Raw genomic sequence first — 10,924 nt, 5'->3', positions numbered from 1 at the left:
GGCCTGACCTGACCTCGTCACTACTCTACCGAGGATAGGCTTGGCATTTACTGGGTACCGCTGTGGTGTACTCATACTACGCTTCTGCACATTTTTTTGTGCAGATCCATGTACTCCTTACCAGCCCCGACATCAGTGAGTTACCTCTACACGGAGACTTTGAGGTATATCTGCCAGTGTCCGCAGACTCCGGAGTCCCCTTCTATCATTATTATGTTGCTTCCTTATTTTCTTTAGACCTTGATATATATAGAGACATTGAGGATAAAATTATTAGAAGCTTGTGACTTATTTCTACCAGGTTTTGGGAGTTGCAATTATTTAAAGTTTCAGATTTCTATTTTCATTCCGCATTGATAGGCTTACCTAGTTTTAGAGACTAGGTGCCATCACGATATCCTACGCAGGGAATTTGAGGTCGTGACACTTTATAGACCCCTGGGATTCCATAAACATGATACTCTGATACCAAGTTTATCAAGACCTATTTTCTAAACAAGCTGTGACCGGCACCCGATCGCTAAATTTGACCAAGTGAACCATCTGCACTTATTAAAACTAGTATAACTTCAAACTTTTCTTGCAATAAGGCAATACTTTAATCAAATTCTTTTAATTAATTTGAATATCTAAAATAAACTCACTCTAAAACTTTATTCATAGTAACTATTGAAATACTGCAACTAATTATCAAAAATAAATGAATCTTAACTCACCGACTGTGTCTATGAAGCCTTTACTGATAAACTGACGCACTGCTATGGACATGAGATTTCCTGGCCAGTTCTCCAAGTAAACAAAGAAATATTAAAATAATGACGACTCAAAGGAATACTCTACGAACAAAATCGTAGCTCACTAATAGCATTGGAAGTGAGGAAAGTCCTAACCTGTAACCTGCAAAATTGGTTCATACGTTGTACCGCAGACCAACGCAGGTTCCCAAAAGAGAACGTCAGTACCATCCATTGTACTAAGTGACCCTCAACGATAGGGAACAAAATTTTAATAAAATATACATTACAAGTAAAGATTCTAAATGCATGAAAAACATAAAGCTTCTAAGAACAATTCTGAAATAATTGCATAACAGCAGTTTATGAATACTCTAACAGAAATTCTTTTTTTTCCTTTTTCTTTCTTATCTAAAAAATTACTTCACTTTTATGCTTTGGGAGTTCCAACTATCCTGACTTAAGTCTGTCTTAGTCACTGTATGATCGGCACGGGCTCAATCCCAACCTGATCGAATAGGCCCAATCCACGAGGTGTCGCTCGCTTCATGGTTCTCAACACTCATGTATCATTCCTTAGTCTGGCTAGGCAAATTCTCAGCAACGAGACCCTCGGCTCGTGTGCTCCCTACTTTGGCACAAGTAGTTTCAGGAAGTCAACACCTTGATCAGGACCCTCAGCCTGGATGATGACCCCTTCTCAAAATAGAGGATATCCCAAAAATACTTTAATAATATATTATTTTATGTGACCTCGCTAGGATCTAAATCAACTTCTCAACTTTCTTGACCATTCAAGTCTAAATATTTTCTGGAACATCCTATACATACTCATATTGGTATCCTTAAATGTAAAGCACGGAATAAGCATGGGATAAATATTCAAAAGTATTTCTAAAGATTCTTTCTTCTTCATGAATTTTCAACATGAAAATGGTATATAATTAAGAATAACATAAAAATCTAAAAATTTATGCACATATATCAAAATAAAATCATTTAAACTTTAGCTAGAATAATTCTAAGTTAATAGGTATTCACTCGCTCTAATTAAGTGCATATTAACTCTTTTAAGCAATTCATCCAACACCTTGTATGTGTGCTTTTGTGAGTTAAATCACTTTAGGAAAGGGTTATATATACACAACTCAAAACTCCTCGAGCCAATACGTAGGCCCCAATCTAATTTATACCCGTCAAACAATCGATTCTATAACAACCAGTGCATTTTAATTAATTTTAAAGTTTCACACCTAAATATGGAACTTACTGTTGATACAGAGAAATAAGGGAATTAACTATTCAATTCTTACCTAATACTATAGTAAAATAATTGACAATAGAAAATTTTATATACTTGAATTTAAGAACCAGCAATTTATAAAGAAACTTAGAACTTTCTGTTGTCTACGTGAGTAAGCAGCAGGGCTGCCTCTGTTTCGTGGTTGCCTTTGTTTCGTATAAGGCGTTGAGCCTTTTAATCTAAGTAAGTTTTAAGGCTTTAAGCCTTTTGCCTTCCAACAACCCTTTATAGGTTTTAGGCTTGTCCACCCTTATTTGTTTAAGTGATTGTTATACAAATAGCTAGTCAGATTCACTATTTACTTTTTCTAGCCAGTATACATAGATTATACAATGATCATACATAATATTATACATAAATTTTACATATATTATACATCCATCGGCTATTTTAAGTTTACAAAATTAGGTGGGCGGCTATTTGGATTAATTCTTCTTTTTTTAACTTAACTAATATTTAATAATACTCATTTTTAATAATTAGTAATATAAAATTATTAATATTCCTCTGCTTGTATATCACATTATTTATAAATAGAGAAGTAACTCAAAAGTCAATCATAACAGTTTAAATCTGTAATAGAAGTATATATTTTTTTGCACTCAAGACAAGATTAAAAAAAATTAAATTCTATATTGAGCGTGTCTTGAAACTCTTATATATTTGAGGAATGTTAAAATGTCCTTAACATGACGATGATCTTCTTACTTATTTTTTCCATTACTGTTACGCCAAAAATAAGCATGTATCTGCCAAGTGCTTAGTTAGGTTGCCTGGATTAAAGCTGAATGCTCGAACTTATCTATTTTTAAGACTTTGTCATTTTGGTGTGACAAAATGTTTAAATAATAATAATTCTAGTGTAAATAATTTATTTTTTATTTCAACAATAAATTAATGTGTTTGATCCAGTTCCAAAAGTTGGTCATATTGACTTTTAATAAACAAAAAGTGACAATCAAATTGACATTGGAGGAACATATGATGTATATACAGTAACTATTACCCTTTGTAATACTATCTACAAGCTCATTACGAAAATTATAGTAAATCACATCAAGCCTTTACTTAATAAGGTCATACATCCCTCCTAAGTCAGCTTTTCCGCAAAATAGGAGAGCTTCGGATAATGCCTTAATAGTGCAAGAATTACTACACCATTTTAGAACCTCTAAGTCAAAATGCTCCAAAATGATGCTTAAAAGTGATCTCGAGAAGGCTTTTGATAGATTAGAGTGGAGTTTTATACGTCAAACTTTAACATACTTCAATTTTCCTCCTCATCTAATTGAATTAATTATGTCTTGTGTTACAACCACAATCACATCCATTCTTTTTAATGGTACCCCGACACAAGCCTTCAAACCATCAAGAGGTATTGGGCAAGGTCATCCCCTCTCACCATATCTCTTTATTATGTGCATGAAAATATTCTCACAAAGCATAAATCTAGCAGTGGACTATCAATCCTGGGATCCAATTTTTTTGAATAAGCAAGCTCCACCCATCTCTCATTTATTTTTTGCTGATGACATTATTTTTGGATGCTAGGATAAATACACGTACATGCCATTCTATCAATGATCACATAAATCACTTCACATCTTTATCCGACCAAAAAATAAATTTTCAGAAATTCAAAGTATTCTTTTCCAAATACTGCACACCTGGGAAAAAAAAAATTGTAACTACTTTCAATATCCCTGAAGGCCACAACTTTGGAAAATACCTGGGATTTTCAATATTTAACTCCAAACCTACAAAAAGAGATTTTCAATTCCTAATTGAAAATTTTAAAACTAGACTCGCGGGTTGGAAAACTACTCTTCTTAGCATGGCAGAAAGGACTACCCTTATTAAGGCAACCTTAAACTCTATTATAAATCATGTCATGCAAATCACATATCTACCAATAGAGCTCTTACACAAGCTAGAACGTTATCAAAGAAAATTTCATTTGATACGCTGGGAAAGTGTCACTACATCAAGAGTGGAAGGGGGACTTGGAATCCAAAATTTAAGGAAAAAGAACCAAGCTCTCCTCGCTAGTACAGCCTTGCGATTGTTCCACAGTCCCTCAACCTTATGGGCTTCTTTATTGATCTCCAAAAATATTTCCTCCAATACCAAACAAACATCTCTAACTATCCAGAAGTTGGAAACATGTTCTTATGTTGTGGTCTTCATGCCAACAAGGTATTGTTTTGCGATTATCAACGGGCTCTAATGTAAATTTTTGGAATGACCCTTGGTTAGCCCCTCGATTAATCTTGCGCGACATCAAGTGCAAGGGCCTTTAACACTAAATGAGTCAATGGCTACAGTTCCCAAATTATAAATTGCAACACAATTATTGCATGTAGCCATCTATCTCTACGACTCCCTCCCATTATCATGCGATTGATAGAACAGTTCTACCTCCCACAATATCCAACTGATCATGATAAACTAGTTTGGGGCCTCAAATATAATGGCAAATTTACTGTGCAATCTTGTTATAAATCCCTAACCAATGCTTTACAACCAACAAATAGTCATGGATGGCTTTGGCGCCTATCAGTTCCCCCAAAGATTAAGCATTTTCTATGGTTATGTGCTCATAATAAATTACCTACTAGAGCTTATCTCCATAGACTAGGTATTACTACTAGTCCCCTATGTCATTTCTGCCAATTAGAAATCGAAACTACCTGTCACATTTTGATCGCTTGTCCAAATTCTCATCGACAATTTGAGTCTCTTGCCCTTTGTGCACTCTATCCCTTTTACGACGAACAATCCTCATCAAGGGATACACAAACTCTTTTCACTATCAAAGACCTACCTTCTCATGTCATCATCGCTTATACTCTATGGCACATATGGAAAATAAGAAACAAAAATAGCTTTGACAACACAAACATTCTGGCTAGAGCCACAACTATACGACACCTTGCGACGAACTTTATGTTAAGAATTAATATACTGTTTTTTTTACGACCCATTCAATTAATCAATGCCTTTTAATAAAGAAGAAGAACTATTTAATATTTTTATGGGCGCATAAATGCCAAAAATGATAACTTGTTGAGATAGTAATGTACTTGAGTTAATTTTTATTAATAAGACTAGTTAATATACTCGTAAAAAATCATGTTTAAACTTATTAAACCCTCCTTTCTATGATAATAATGTGATGCTTATAAACAACATACTTTGAGTTAATTCATAAATTTGAATTTAGAGCAGATACTACTATATATTTGTAAGTTACAGGAGCTTTTTAACTTTTTTTCTATAATTAAGAAAGTTGAGTATTAAAATATATAGAACTCAAATTAATACCAAAGTTACATTAAGGGAACTCAGCTTTTTACCGGGGTTTATAATGGTTTGTTAAAAATATATATTTTTTAAGAAAGATCACTAACACCAGTTATCACATGTTCAACAAAACGAAGCACCCAATTCCTTTGATTACTTTCCCGAAAACCAAATGCTTTCAATCTAGATGGAGGTTTTAGTAGTTGTGATAAAACTCTAAGGGGTTGTTTCCGCAACTCCACAGGAGTCTTCCGCAACTCTAAGCGCAAACCCCTGTACGTGTAACTTAGTTTTAATATATAAGTAATCTTTCCGGACCAAAAAAAAAGACTTTGTCTATACAACGGGACACATGAGTTCCGACATGTATTCCCCTTTAATATAACAACATCTCTCCAACTTTTTCGTGTATTATTTCTTATTATGGAGAAGTCGCTTAATTTTAGAAGTGTCGGTAGCACCTTATCTTGTGTTAGGTATGATCTAGATAATATTCTGAGATATTTAGTAAAAGTTGAATGATTTTGTTTAGAGAAATTAATATTCTAACTTATGTACCAAGAACTGGCTTGTCATGTCGATTTTCCATTCGGCTAATTGGACAATGTTGGTTATTGCTTTTATGCTATGTGTCTCCGTCCTTCTTTAGAACTGCATGCTTAGCCGAATCGAATTATCTCAGCGGCACTATATAACATGGGGTGTAATGTTTACATTAAAAATTTAACACGTTTCTTAATAAATGGAGTAATAAGTGAGTGAAAATTTGAAGGACATATTAATTGAAAATCCAACAACCTCAAGGTGCGTGCATATCATGGGAATGGTTTAATGTTTCTGCACTAGGTAGTTGTGATCATGGATGAGGGAGTACTTCTATATTCTGAATTTCTGATGTTCTTTGTCACAGTGTGGTAGTTTTGGTATTTACTCGGATCCCTCTTTACTCTTTGTATACATGTTAAGCTGTTGAGTTCAGTACCTCAGCTTTCACTTCATCCATTGAATGCCCAAAATAACACTAATTCTCATGCCAATAAGACTATCTCTAGAATTCTCCATAAAGAGGCAGATCCAGAACTTTAACGCGACATACACTAATATTCTGTTCAACCAGTACCCCTTAAAAGTTTTTAGTGTTTAGGGTGGCCAAGTGATTTAAATTAACCATTTTTAAGATATACATATATGAATATACAAGATTTCTACAGAAGTTTACGGGATCCGTGATCCCTCAAGAATGCACATAGGTCAGCCTCTGTCTCTAGACTGGGAATTTTATAAATATAGATGTCGTATGAGATATAATGGAATTTGGGATACTGTCTACTCTTCATATGCACAAGAACTGATATTTGTGTGCATGCATCAGATGATGGGATTACTTTCTGTCCTGGGCTTTGGACAGTTTGGCAAGGGGCCTTATCTATTTCCCTTTATCCAATTTTATTGAGCTAAATTCACTTTTAGCCGGTCGCAGAAAACAAATAGCATCCAGTAGCCATAAATATTAGTCAGACAATTCATAACCCCAAACAAATTATACCAGCTAGCCCAAACTTACCGTATGTACACTATTTTTATTCTCTTTCTTTTTTTCACGGTTCAAATTTTCCTAAGTACACGATTTGTTAGGTGCAAAAGAATTGGATGAGCATATTAAAGAGTTGTAGTTGTTGGACAAGAGATGACGCGAGCAGGATGTCATGTGGCAGAGTGAATACTAATGACCTCAGAATTGCCACGTATCAATTTGGACAACAAATGTACGCAGTATAGTGTGTCAACTGTACTGTCCCCAAAACAAGTACCTATCAAATTAATAGGGCTGCACACTGCAGAGACTGCAATGTTGTGGTATCATGCATGACTTCTTCTACTCGGCATATGTAAGCTCAATTTTCTTTATTCTTTTTTTTTCCTAGTTTCGGAGCATGAAAGAGTAAAGAAGATCTTGAAATTAGTGGTCATGAATAAGTCATAAATTATTTTATGATTGCAAATTATCTCATCGAGAGTAAAATAAAAAATATAATATATATAGAAGAGTCTATACACTTTGTATACACAAAGATGCTCGGGGATACATTAATGATACATTAGGGATACACTGTAAAATGCATGATACACTTTATATACAAATTTTATACAATGTATAATAATATATATACTTTTATACATCGTACAACAGTCTATACACGTTGGATATATAAAATTACTCGAGATACATTAATGATACATTAGCGATACACTGCAAAATGCACGATACACTTTATATACAATAGACTGTCACTATACAATTTATATACAATAGACTTTCACTATACAAAATATATACAAAATAGACCGTCATTATACAAAACATATACAAAATAGACTATCCTATATACAAAATAGACTCACTATACAAAAAATATACTAAATAAACTGTCACTATACAAAAAATATACCTACGTTCCAGTTTATGTGAACCTATTTCTTTTTTGGTCTGTTCCAAAAAGAATGACCCCTTTCTAAATTGGAAACAATTTTGCTTAAACTTACAATTCTACCCTTAATGAGAAGCTTTTATAACCACATAAATAATTTGGGCCCCTTTTTGAATTGTTTAGGACCACAAATTCTAAAAGTCTTTATTTTTTCTTAAACTTCGTGCCCAGTCAAACAAGTTCACATAAATTGGAACGGAGAGAGTACTAATAGAACTATACAATTTATATATAATAAATTATCATTATACAAAATAGACTGTCATTATACAAACATATACTAAATAGACTATCACTATACAAAATAGACTATCACTATACAAAATAGATATTTCAGGCTATTAGATGTAATATGTTTGGGCCATAAGGACATTTCAGGTCAATGGGGAACAACATGGGCTATTAAAATTTTGAGGGGTCATAGAGGGTAGTTTTCTCAATTTTATTTGACAATCACTACTAGAAATCCGGTAAAAATCGACCAAAAAAACCGACCAAAGTTGGTCGGTAATGGCCAATAACCGACCAAAACGCGATTATTTACGTGTGGACGGTATTTTAGGGGGCGGAAAGGAATACCGACCAAAGTTGGTCGGAAATTACGGACCAACTTTGGTCGGTCAATTAAATTTAAAAAAAATAAATATTGCAAAAACAAACCGCCCAACTCCGACCAAAGTTGGTCGGTATTTTAATTATGTAATCAAAAGATTTACCATCTAGGAATCGAACCGGGGTTTGTACTGTGGCAGGATACTATTCTGCCACTAGATCATTGGTGCATTTTGTTTTAAGACTGCCTTTTATTTGATTTATACTCTTTAATTGTATTTTCGCACGAAAATAACCGACCAAAGTTGGTCGGTTTTATTAAAAAGTAAAATTACCGACCAAAGTTGGTCGTTTTTTTAAATGACCGGCCGAATTAACCGACCAATTTTGGTCGGTTTTTTTAATATTAAATTTTATTTATTTTAATTGAAAAATCGACCAAAGTTGGTCGGTTTCTTGAAAAATAAATTTCGCGGGACTCAAAAATAGTTTCCCGCATTTTTTCGCCAAAGAAAACCGACCAAAGTTGGTCGGTTTCGTAAAAAAAATTAAAAAATAAAATATTTTACCAAAGTTAGTCGGTCGACCTTGGTCGGTTTTTGCTGAATTTCTAGTAGTGAATCCATGTTAGGCATTTCGTCATGTGAGGTTGATAATTGTTTTTACATCAAATAGCCAGCCGAATTTACTGTTTTATTTTTCTAACCAGTATACATAAATTATGCACTAATTATACACGGTTATTTACATATTCCTTCCGTCCCAATTTATGTAACAGTGTTCAGATGCCGAGAGTCAAACGAATTATTTTTTGATCGTAATATTTTCATATACCTTTTAAATATTTTGAACTGGTGAATTATCCGCGCATCGCGCGGCTATGGTGTACTCCGTTAATTTTGTTTTTAAATATTCATATATTAATCTTAACCAAAAATACAATTGACTATTTTTAATGTATTCAAATGTTTGGTCTTAAAATTTCCTTGAGACCTATAATTTGTCCATTTATTATTGATCTTTTCAATTTGTTTTGTTAAGAGAATTACAAAAATATTTTTTCCTTTAGTTTCTATTTTTATAATTTTGGGAACTTTTATCTTATAGATATTTGGTTACATTTTTATTTCTCATACAATAAAGTCATTGTATTCCCCCTAATGTTAGTGTAATTATATATACAATATTCTTTGATATTAGCGTGTACTAACTTGATTTCATTTCCTTGAAAAGTTAATATTTCGTACTTATATAATTGTATCCTATTTAAAAGATCATAAAACTAAAGAAATAAAATAAAAACTTAAAGAAAAACAAAGGCTGCTGGGACTTCATCTCTATACATTGTTCCGCCCTGTAGGATGCATTGGATTATTGGAACTCCTTGAAGTGTTATTCTCTTCTCCCTTCCTTTTTTTTGTTTCATTCTTCTTTTTTTGATTCGAGAACATGTCTATATGCCGTCAATTTAATTACAAACATACTGTAAATGCAAAAAGTATCGTAACCACTTGTCTATAATATTTCTCAGAAAAAAATATCAAACGTGATTTGAGATTCATATGCAATTTTTAGTATTTGTTGTCACATAGTCTTAAATCAAGAGGCTTACTATCAAATTTTATACATACCTTATCTTTGACATGTTTCCACATCGTTGGACTGATTAACGTTCCCAAGAAGTCTAAATATTTAGGTACAATGGACTTTATAAAATTGCTGACCATTGTTTTACGACTTTATTATGTCAAATTTTATATATACCTCTCATGTTTGATAACGCCAGTTACAGAATAGAATATCTATATACATAAATACACACATGCACTAAACTTACAAAGAGAATACATGTGAAAAGACACTTCGCAGTCGCTCTAAAATAAGAGAATCATGAATAGCGCAATGAAAATTTCAACATTCATGACAAAATTTCATACTTGTGTAAGCACTACAAAAGGTGAAGCACATAATCGTGCTTATCATTTGATAAAAATAACGATTCTTTAGCAAAAAGAGCAAAGTATAGGCAAAGGTTTTACATTTAAATTCGAGCATTAACTACAAACCCTACAACAGACTAAAAGAATAACATAACGTTTGAATCTCATTCTGTCACAAATAACATCATATGCTCATTTCTTCCCCACTCTCTCACTCCACTCCCTAATCAATAAAAAATATGTACAAAATTTGCATGTGAAATAATAATTCGGGCAAAATACAAATAACTGGAAAAGAGGTTAAAAAAAATATATATATATTTTATGTCGAGAGAGTTTGAATGAAAGGAGAGGAGGGATGGATGAAGAATAATAGACCAAAGTTATTTGGAGGAGAAGATTTACTTCAATATTTATAGTAACCAATTCCATTAGTAACGTACATTGAGTGTAATAGGAATAAATAATAACGTATAATTGTTATAGAATTAGTGTTAGCGTATTAATTAGTAATAAATCCGCCCCTGAACGTATATAGGATCATAATAAATAATTTGGAACGGCAATTGAAACGACACTCTTTATTCCCCTTCATCATGTATT

The sequence above is a fragment of the Nicotiana tabacum genome, chromosome 2 (genome assembly GCF_000715075.1).
Source record: "Nicotiana tabacum cultivar K326 chromosome 2, ASM71507v2, whole genome shotgun sequence".
NCBI classification, from domain to species: domain Eukaryota; kingdom Viridiplantae; phylum Streptophyta; class Magnoliopsida; order Solanales; family Solanaceae; genus Nicotiana; species Nicotiana tabacum.
Note: the sequence above shows the minus strand (reverse complement) of the source record.